The sequence below is a fragment of the Charadrius vociferus genome, unplaced genomic scaffold (genome assembly GCF_000708025.1).
Source record: "Charadrius vociferus isolate BGI_N301 unplaced genomic scaffold, ASM70802v2 scaffold190, whole genome shotgun sequence".
NCBI classification, from domain to species: Eukaryota; Metazoa; Chordata; class Aves; order Charadriiformes; family Charadriidae; genus Charadrius; species Charadrius vociferus.
Window position 1 is genome coordinate 2,190,628 of NW_009646608.1, and position 9,578 is coordinate 2,200,205.

Below are 9,578 nucleotides of genomic sequence, written 5' to 3' on the forward strand. Positions count from 1 at the left end.
GGAGACCTTATCGCTCTCTGCAACTACCTGAAAGGAGGGGGTAGTGAGGTGGGGGTCGGTCTCTTCTCCCAAGTAACAGGTGATAGGAGAAGAGGAAATGGCCTCAAATGGTGCCAGGGGAGATTTAGATTGGATATGTGGAAAAATATCTTCACTGAAAGGGTTATCAAGCATTGGAACAGGCTGCCCAGGGAAGTGGTGGAATCGCCATCCCTGGAGGTATTTAAAAGATGGGTAGAGGTAGTGCTGAGGGACATGGTTTAGTGGTGGGCTTGGCAGTGTTAGGTTAACAGTTGGACTCAATGATCTTAAAAGTCTCTTCCAACCAAAATGATTCTATGATTCTAATGAAAAGCAATGCTAAGTTTTACTCTCTATATGCAGAGCAAAGTCCTCTTATACTTAGAATAAAAAAGCCCAAACAATCTCACTGTTGCTAGCAAAATCATAGTACATGGTTCACATCACTGAACTGCAAAAGAAAAGGGCACTTACACATTATAAATAGTAAACATTTTCTTCAGAAATGACAGCATCAAACAGCAATCCACAATTAAAGCATCTGAGCAATAAGCAAAACGGGAAATCTCCAGAACCTAATATTCATTTAAAAATCACAACATGGTTAGTATCACTAACTCCAGAGATACTGGTTAAAGAGATGATCTAAACTGTTGCACAAAACAGCACTGCATTGCTAGAGCAACTGAACTGTGGTAATCTTTTTTTTCCTAGAAATATAGCAGCTTCAATGAAAATATTTTCATCTTACTAATATGATCTTTTCCTGTGACCTACTGCACATGAATATTAGCAACATTCATGTTCAAACTGAAAACCTTAATTTTCCTTTTTCTCCTTTCCTTTTTTCTTTTTAAATTAGAGTCTACTGTCTGCATTTTGGCTTGTGGACTTCTTTATTAGTACATAAGGACTTCAAAGAACCTCTATACTCCAAAAATCAAACACAAAGATGATAATACATGAGACCTGAAAACAACTAAGTGCACTTAGTATAGCCCTGTCAAACACCATGAGAACATATACCAGAACAATTCAATTTATAATTACCTTGACACAGTACACCAGAGTTGGGCCACAAGGCTAGCTAAAATAGCCACTGTAAGAGAGCCTAGATACAAGCATACATTGGAAAGAAAGAAGTACTATACTCCATGCTTTGTTTGAAAAGTACTCATCTGCAGTGCTACTTGCTACCCAGCTGGAGAAAAGAAAAAAAAAATAAATACAGGTATTTAGGGATTCTTCCACAGTACACCAAGTCCATTAAGAGTTTACGTTTTCACACACATTGTGTATGATATCCCCATAGAATGTATTCCTAGAATGGAAAGGAATATCAGAAGAAAGAGAATAAAAGCAGGGTATTAGAAAGGCAACGCTGAGCAATAGGAGTCTCAGAAAACATTAAAAAAACATTGCAATGGATATTAACACAGAACTAGAAGATAAAAAGGAGAGAGAAAAATGTATTTAGACTCCTGTAAAGTTAATCAAGGTTAAAGTACATGGAAAAGTTCTAGAGACGAAAATTAATTTTAAGCAAAACGTAAAATTTACAGCAACCTTGTTTTATTAGGATGTCAACCCACATCATCACCTAAACCTTCTTTTATGTTTTCCAGATCCTCATGACTCATAGGTCATTCAAAAGACATTGCAATCAACTCCCTACATCCCACTGGGCACTTGTTTTCCTGTGATCCAGATATACACATAGACAAGAGAAAAGTGAAAACATCACTCACTGCCATCTTTCCAGATAAAGGCATAGCTATCTATTCACTCTTCTATAACCTAGTTGTGCCCAATGTAAAGAAGTCATTTATCTGCTTCTTGGAGAGATATAAACTCATAATTAACAGGTGGCTACAATGACCCTACTTACATTGCAAATATGGAAATTACACACGGCAAATGCCTGTCTTTGACATTTATAAATGCTTCTACTTACCATGTATGGCAGCAATCACTATTTCAGCACAGGGTTATGAAAGAAGACTTTTAGCTCAATAGGTAATACACGGCTTAGGTACTGGCTTTGTTTTGTTTTATAGTATGAACTCCATTATCTGACACTGGAAGAAAAGGGGATTTACAAACCATCAACTGCTAACTCAATAGTTCAGCTTTAGCAGCATATTCCAAAATCAAACTTGGTTAATCTGATGACAATGGAAGTATTTCTATTGACTCTAATAAGCTTTTGCTAAGCTCTTTTCTAAACTCCAATTAGCACTTCGGAACACACTCACCTATAAGACAGTGAGCTTGACTTCATTCTCGATCACACCACTAATAGTACTGTTAATGAAATTCCAACTATACAAACAAGGTCCTTCTTTGGAAAACTCACAGTAGAACGTGACTGATAATAACTATAAGCCAGGGGAAGGTCCTTAAAAAAAAAAAAAATTAAAAAAAAAAAATCAAGTGCGCCCTTTAGCCCTACTTTCTGAATGTGTACAACAAGATATGAAAACTTTTCTCTCAAACGGAGAATATCTGATCGAAAGTTAATATAAACAAACTTTCTACTGCCATTTTTACAGTCCCTTCTCATAAAGGACTAACACTTGCAATATCTCACGTGATCCTAAAAATTAAGGTGAAACTAGTTGCTCAAAGTGCTACAGAAAGAGATCGGATCCCTAAACAGATGAAGAGAAACAGGATTTTTCATTTAAGGGGACAGCAGTATCCCCCCTGCAAATATCTATGCAGACAGTTGGTTAAGAAAAAGCAAAGCGCTTTATATCACACTTCTCAGCTGGTGGGTATATTTGTAATGCAGCATTATAAAAAGTTGGCACTGGCCCCATATGTTGCATGTGACTAGCAGAGCTTATTCAAATCAGCTAGTACTAAAGTACATAAGTACTAAAACATACAAAGCAGAAGACAAAGTCAGGCATAAGCAGCTCCTTTTATCACTTGCGCAGTTTCTGTAAATATCTACTCTTCTATCTCACCCCTATGGCAAGCAATGAAATTCAAATTACAAGAATACTGAACTGTAACATTAAAGGTTTCAGGATAGTGCTAGGTACACACCAGCTTCAAAAACATTTTCACTTCTGCTCTACAGATCATTTAAAATTCCTGTTTGCAAATCCCCATTTACAGCATCAATCTTTGGAGAAGGAAGGGAAGACTACTGGAAGTCATTAGCCATTTGGCATTTAATATTTAATGTTTTGCAACTGTAATCAATCTCATTCAGAACAGAGTATGCATTTTGATTGCTATATATTGGCTTTCTACACGCAAGTTAAAAAAAATGAAGGGAAGCAGAGGGCGGGGGGGAAATCTACCTTTACATTCTTGGTTATAATGACTGTATCTTGCCATGAAAATGGAGGACGACAACAACTACTTAATTGATTTTGCAAGTACAACAGGGTAAATTCAATGTGTTCCTGAATTACCTTATAAGTGGTTGTTACTCTTTGATGGATGTCCCACTCTTCATTGTCTTCACTATTCATAATCACGTGTGCCCATGTGTATCAAAACCTGCTACCCCTTAAAAAAAAAATATAAAAAATTCTTATTAGTTGCAAAGAGTAAAAGTGAGAGGTTTACTTACTTTTACTTTGTACCTGGGCTAGAATGCTACATTTTAACGCAGTTATGCCAGAAAAGGCCCTGAAGTGTGTTTTTTTTCATTATCTGACAGTCCTCCAGAGGTTGGGGTGGAGAGAGTTTTCTTCTGCCAGATGAAGAAAAGGCTATGGAGAATATTTTATGGAAAACAAGAAATGAGAGATGCGTAACCTCTCCGGAGTAAACCTTGAAGAAACAAGCTAAACTCTTCTCTAAGGACTATGCATATCTGCTCCTGCCACGGAACAAGAATGGATGCGAAGGTTACAGTAGGTATTTCTGCCTGACTGCTCAACATCTCCCTGTGGGAGTCAGATGCCAGGAAAAACCTTCAGGTTCCATTTAGTTCCTCCCAAACTATTTTTGTGGGGTTTTGTTTTTTGTTTGTTTTGTGGTTTTTTGTAGTTTTTGGTTTGTGGGTTTGTTTTTTTTTTTTAATCTTCATCTCATTTATTCCCTATCTACATAATAAAACCCGACAACATAGAGCACTGACTTCTCAGTCCTTCAACTGGACTTCTGGTGCCACCAGTTGTCTCTCCCTCACACAACACATGAGGCTAACACACACTCTGCATTGCACAAACAGGTAAAGAAACCTTCACAATACAAGCAATCCCACCACCTCAAAAACCTTCCCTCTTTCCTTCATATATAAAAACTGTCCTTTTAGTATCAGAGTTTACTGAACTCCAGTTACAAGCCCTATTCAGTTGTCCTCTTCAGACTAGTCCTCCTTATTCTCCTTCCTTGTCATCTGCAGTGAACAGGATCAGTCCCACCGTTTGACCATTTCTGACTAATCAATGCTATTTCATTAATTCTTTGTGCACCTCTGTGCCTCTGACCTTTCGTTCACTTTGGCTGCAAACTTCTTGCGACAGGACCCCTTACCATGTGTGAGCACTGCAATAACACAATAAATAATAAAAGCATTAATTACTTCGTTCTATAGCAGATGACACAAAACCAACAGTGACTTGTTTCTTCTGCAAATGTGTTGCACCAGAACAATTATATGAACGGTGCGGCTTTTAGCTCGAGTTAAAATTTCTGTCACTTAATGCAACATAAAATGTTGCTTTCCTCACGATAGCTGAGGAGGATGAAAAAAGCTCTTTCATCCCTCTTATGCACATTTTCCAAGAGCTTTGCTTCCCAAGATAAAACATACAAGGTCTGCAGATATGCTCACAGCCCTGCACAAAATTGCACTGCCATGACCTAATTTGATCACATTTCTAGCCTTGTTTTTTTGCATAGATGATCAGTCGTTAGTTCACCTTTTTTTTTTTTTTATTATTTTTGCATGATTTTCACTTTAAAACCCACACATTTTTTATTAGCTGATGCAAATTAGAATTGCACTGACTTCACAGACTACAGACAAGGTAACAGATTGCTCCACTAAAAAAGTAACAAGCTTTTTTCCCCCCAAAAGGAAAATTAGCTGCATATGGCAAGAGTAAGATCTGTAACTTTAATAAAAAGAAGTCATATTTAGTGAAAGTAAAGCTCACTTACTCAATGACTTAAGAAAGTTTGCTTAAAATACTAATAATTGTAGTAGAAGTAGCACACTAAATAAAAAAATAAGAGAAGCATCTTCATTATCTATTGATAACGTTTCATGTTGTCAAAGAGATCTGAGACTTCTCTACATCAATGTGTCACTTCATTAAAGTCATTGCAAACATCATGTGGAAAATTAATTCCAACATATGTATATACTTACTTTAAAGAAAGTTCAATGTTGGTACTAAAAGCAAGACCTTATAACACTGTATTTTGCTCATTCAGATGAGCTAACAGATAGACCTGATCCCTAAACTGTAAGATTACACATCCAAGAGCAGAATAAGGACCATAATTTACTGATATTAGCCTAACTATATACAACAAGGAAAGTGTACCACTACACACGGCATTTAATACCTAGCATAGACATAATCAGTGTAGATCTTAGCTGTCTGTGGTTGAAGTATTCCAAGGCAGTTAAATCAAATAAAAAAAAAAAAAAGCACGCCCTGTGGAGAATAAGGATAATCACATTAGCATTCATTACTCTCACAACCCACTTCTCCCACCCATTTCAAAACTCGAACAAGCTAACTGTGTTCTCACTCAAATGGCATTTTAAAAACGGTCAATATGTGTTTGACAAAGAAACTAAATGCAACTATCATCTTCATATATCGCTCAGCTTCCTATTTCAGGAGCTCTTCAGACAAGACTGTAAGGCAAACAATCATTTTATTATTTGTGTTCTCATACCACAACCGTAAAGTTTGCAAATAACATGTGAAATATTAAAATTTCACAGAGCTTTATAATCCTGAACGTATTTTCTGCTAGATGTTCTATGCTACCTCCCAGACAGACATCAAGCGAGGTATCCAAGTGGCTGAGATGAAAATCGCCAAGCAACACACGTGAATTGCTGGGTCTGAAAGCACTGAGTTAACAGGGCACGAATCCAAAGCATCACAGAGGAATTGCTACTTCAAAGGAAAGAAGCCTTCACTCTTCCTAAGCGGTCATTGAAAGTTACACATTTCTCATCAGAGTTTCTCTAATACCATCTCGTAGCTTGGACGTACTAAATTCAAAATAACTAAAAGAGTTAATCTAAAAGTCTTCCATCAACTTCAAGTGTTTATAACACTGTATGATGCTGACTGGTGGTGTTATACACTAATAAGCAGCTGTTGTGTTGTCACATTTTGCAGGTGGCTGAAACTGAAGTACAAAGGTATCATTTTACCAACTATTATCCATTTCATGGAGAGATTGCGAGGTCTGACTTTTGGGCCTGATGGAGAATTAGTGACATCACCCAGCTCAAACTGGAGAGCATCATCTTTAGAAAACACTGGTAACACATCAGCTATTAGCCATCCTCAAAATTCCCACCAATACATTGGCAACCTTAAGCACAAGCAGAGTCCAGTGAAGAAAATAACACAAATCCTTCCAAATCGAGGACCTCAATGCTAGTGCTGAAGATCTCTTTCAGTAGAGAATGCTGCATCAGGTCCGCACAGCCACAACTCTCCTCCCTGAAGATATGTGTCGACAAACCGCAGGGAGCTTGTGCTCTGCAGCATGCTTGGAGATCCTCTCATCCCAAGCATAAAATACAATCTCTCTTTTAACTTACAGTGCTGCTGTTTCTAAGTTTTAAACAGGTAAAGTCAGATGAAAGCTTAGCCTTAAAAGTAAGTAAGAATTCGTAGCAAGTGTTACTGTATAAGATTTATGTATTTTAACATGACTTGCTATCACGAAAGAATCCAAACACCAACATTTCATAGAATGACAGACGCAGAAAGCAATGGCTAGTTCAAACCACATTAAAGCAGTTACTTCAGTCCTAATACTCGTAGCACAGCTGATGAACAAAATGAGTGCCGCTTACAGAGTTTAATTCATTCAACAATCTGTGGAAGACTTGTATTTGCTCTGCATTATTTTTTTAATATGGCCTAAAAGAACCCAAGTGGACAAAATTCATTGGATGACTTCAGTGGATAAAGCAAGTTTTTCACTGCGATAGTATCATTCTGTAAGCAAGCGCTGGAACAATGGAAAACAACCTCTCAGACAGCGCATCTCCTTTAAGAGTTTAGAATTCACAACAAGGCAAAAAAAAAAAAACCAACAAAATCAACATCAAAATGAGCATATAGCCTGAAGATTAAAAAAAAAAAAAGGACACAAAACTTTATCTAAGGGGCTAGCTATACTTGCAATATGCTGCATGTCTTCCAGAGATCAAGAGCAGGACTTCAGCATATCATTTATCTCTCTTTCTTGTTCTGACCATGTGCAAATTTCTGCCAGAAGCTAATTCCCCGATTCCTGTGAACTCAATTCCAGTCTCTGCATCTGAATCAAACTTTGCTGCACTGGCATTTCACATCAGGAAGGAGCTTCACAAATCAAACAGAAACCTACATTTCCTTCCATTAATAAATCCCAAAGATCTTAAGACTTATTGGCACCAAGAGGTGTCCTGTTGGAGTAGCTACATTAATGCAAGCCCTGACGTTAGATGCACCGGATGGGTTGTAAAAGAGGGTGTTGTAATAAACCAACTTCAGATGAAACAGGTGTGTCATAACTGTACTGGTAAGTTTGTACTAATGCACATCTGTCTCACCTATTAGCATAAAATTCCCTCCTGCAATCACACTGGGCATATCCACATGTTCCACTATTACTCATGGTTTTGCAGTATGCTACCAAAATAACATGGAATATTTCTTCCCTGTACTTTCAAAATGCATCTCAGAATTAGTTGCACTTGTGTTACTGGAGGATTTTCTATTTAATCTTTGATGTGTAACAGCTACTTTTTATCATATGCCTAAGATGCCTATATTAGAAAAATGGTCCAGCCTTGACCAAGATTGTTGGCAACATGTACTGCTCTTTCATCTGCAACTAAAGCTAAAAAATAATTTATTGCTGACAATAAAAAACATTCTGGTACAGCCAATGACATCTCTGATAACACGACAAAGACCAGAGGGACCTATATAGAGGATATATTTGCCAAAATAACACAAACTCATCTACATTTGAAACAGATTAGAACGGACTTGAGACAGACTTTGCATTAAAAGAACGCGCAGAAACTCCATTCTTTCCATTATTTGGAACACACAAACAGTAGGATGCAGAAAAAGGCTGACTGACATCATTCACCCCCCACTCTCTCTCCTTCTAGAACGCATCTCTTCATCTTACCACGTAAAACAAGCAATTCTCCCTATGAACTGCTCTCCCCCGAAACCAAACGTTCCTCCTACCAGCAGGATTCAATTTTTGATGGCACCTTTCATTTTTTCCCTTAAGCACCTAACAGCATTAGGTGATCCCTCTGTGATCTAAACCCAAAAAAGTAAGTACTTGTAAACAAACACCATCTAATTAAATAAATTTCAATTTTTGCAGCTCCGTTACAATACAAAAACCCATGCAAAGGTTAGATACAACTAATCCAACATAACACAATTACCATGACCTATTCAAACATACATTTTAGAATCAGAGCAGAAACCAATCCAGTGTTGCACCCATAAAATTGTGAAAAGGCTTTCAGAAAAGGCCCTTTTAACTACTGGGAGTGAAGTAATTTTAAGTGACATTCCCGAGATGAGGAAACACAAAAAAACATGAAGTAGCAATTCCTAATCCAAACAACATTTGCAGGTTAAACTGAGAAAATGACGAATTGTCACAAGAGGAGGAACCATGCTTGAAATGGGCTTCAGAGCTTTCAAACTTTTAAAGCTCAATGACAAGTAGGCTTTAAGGGAACAAAGAAATCTAATGCTACCTATTCAAATCCATCAAAAATACAACAAGAGGCCCCAATCCCATCCAAACCATGTGTCTAGGACGATTCTGAGAGTCTACGTGAATTATCACCTTTCTGGGGCTTTTTTGAGTGCTGTTTTCTCTCTTCTGTCTCACTTTGTTCTTTGGAGTCACAATTTTTAATTCTCCTTTAAGGCAGCTTAAACCTAAAAAAAAAATAAAAATAAAATAAAAGCAGAACTGAGCCACGCAATGTTATAAAAGAGTGAAACGGAGAACAAAAATGGTTAATCCCAAAGCAACAGCAGGTCGAAATGGGAAAGAAGCTTCAAAACAAAACAAAACAAAAAAAAATGAGGAAGGAAAGGGTTATTTACCTAAATCGGGATCTTACGGGGGAAAAAGCAGTGCACTCTCTCGGGATACCGGGGAGCTGGGGAGGGGCAGGACCGCTGCCCTGTCACTCCCGCTCCTCCGGGGCACTGAAGTCAAAGATAAGTACCGAAGAAGGGGACAGGAAGTAACCCAGAAAGCGGAGCTGCTGGGAAATCAAAATCACTCCCTTGCAGGAGTTCGTGCTTCAGGAGCCGTCAAGCGCACACAGACACACACACACACCGCCCCCC

General features: G+C 37.9%; 1 protein-coding gene across 1 annotated transcript in view; it reads right to left on the reverse strand.

Annotated features, from left to right (window-relative positions):
• Window positions 1-3,546, reverse strand: part of ASB7 (ankyrin repeat and SOCS box containing 7) — a 24,086-nt gene extending 20,540 nt beyond the window's left edge. Inside the window, 1 exon segment of the mRNA XM_009886992.1 lies at window positions 3,450-3,546. The gene's annotated coding sequence lies outside the window, so the exon portion shown is untranslated.
• Between the last annotated feature and the right edge of the window lie 6,032 nt (window positions 3,547-9,578).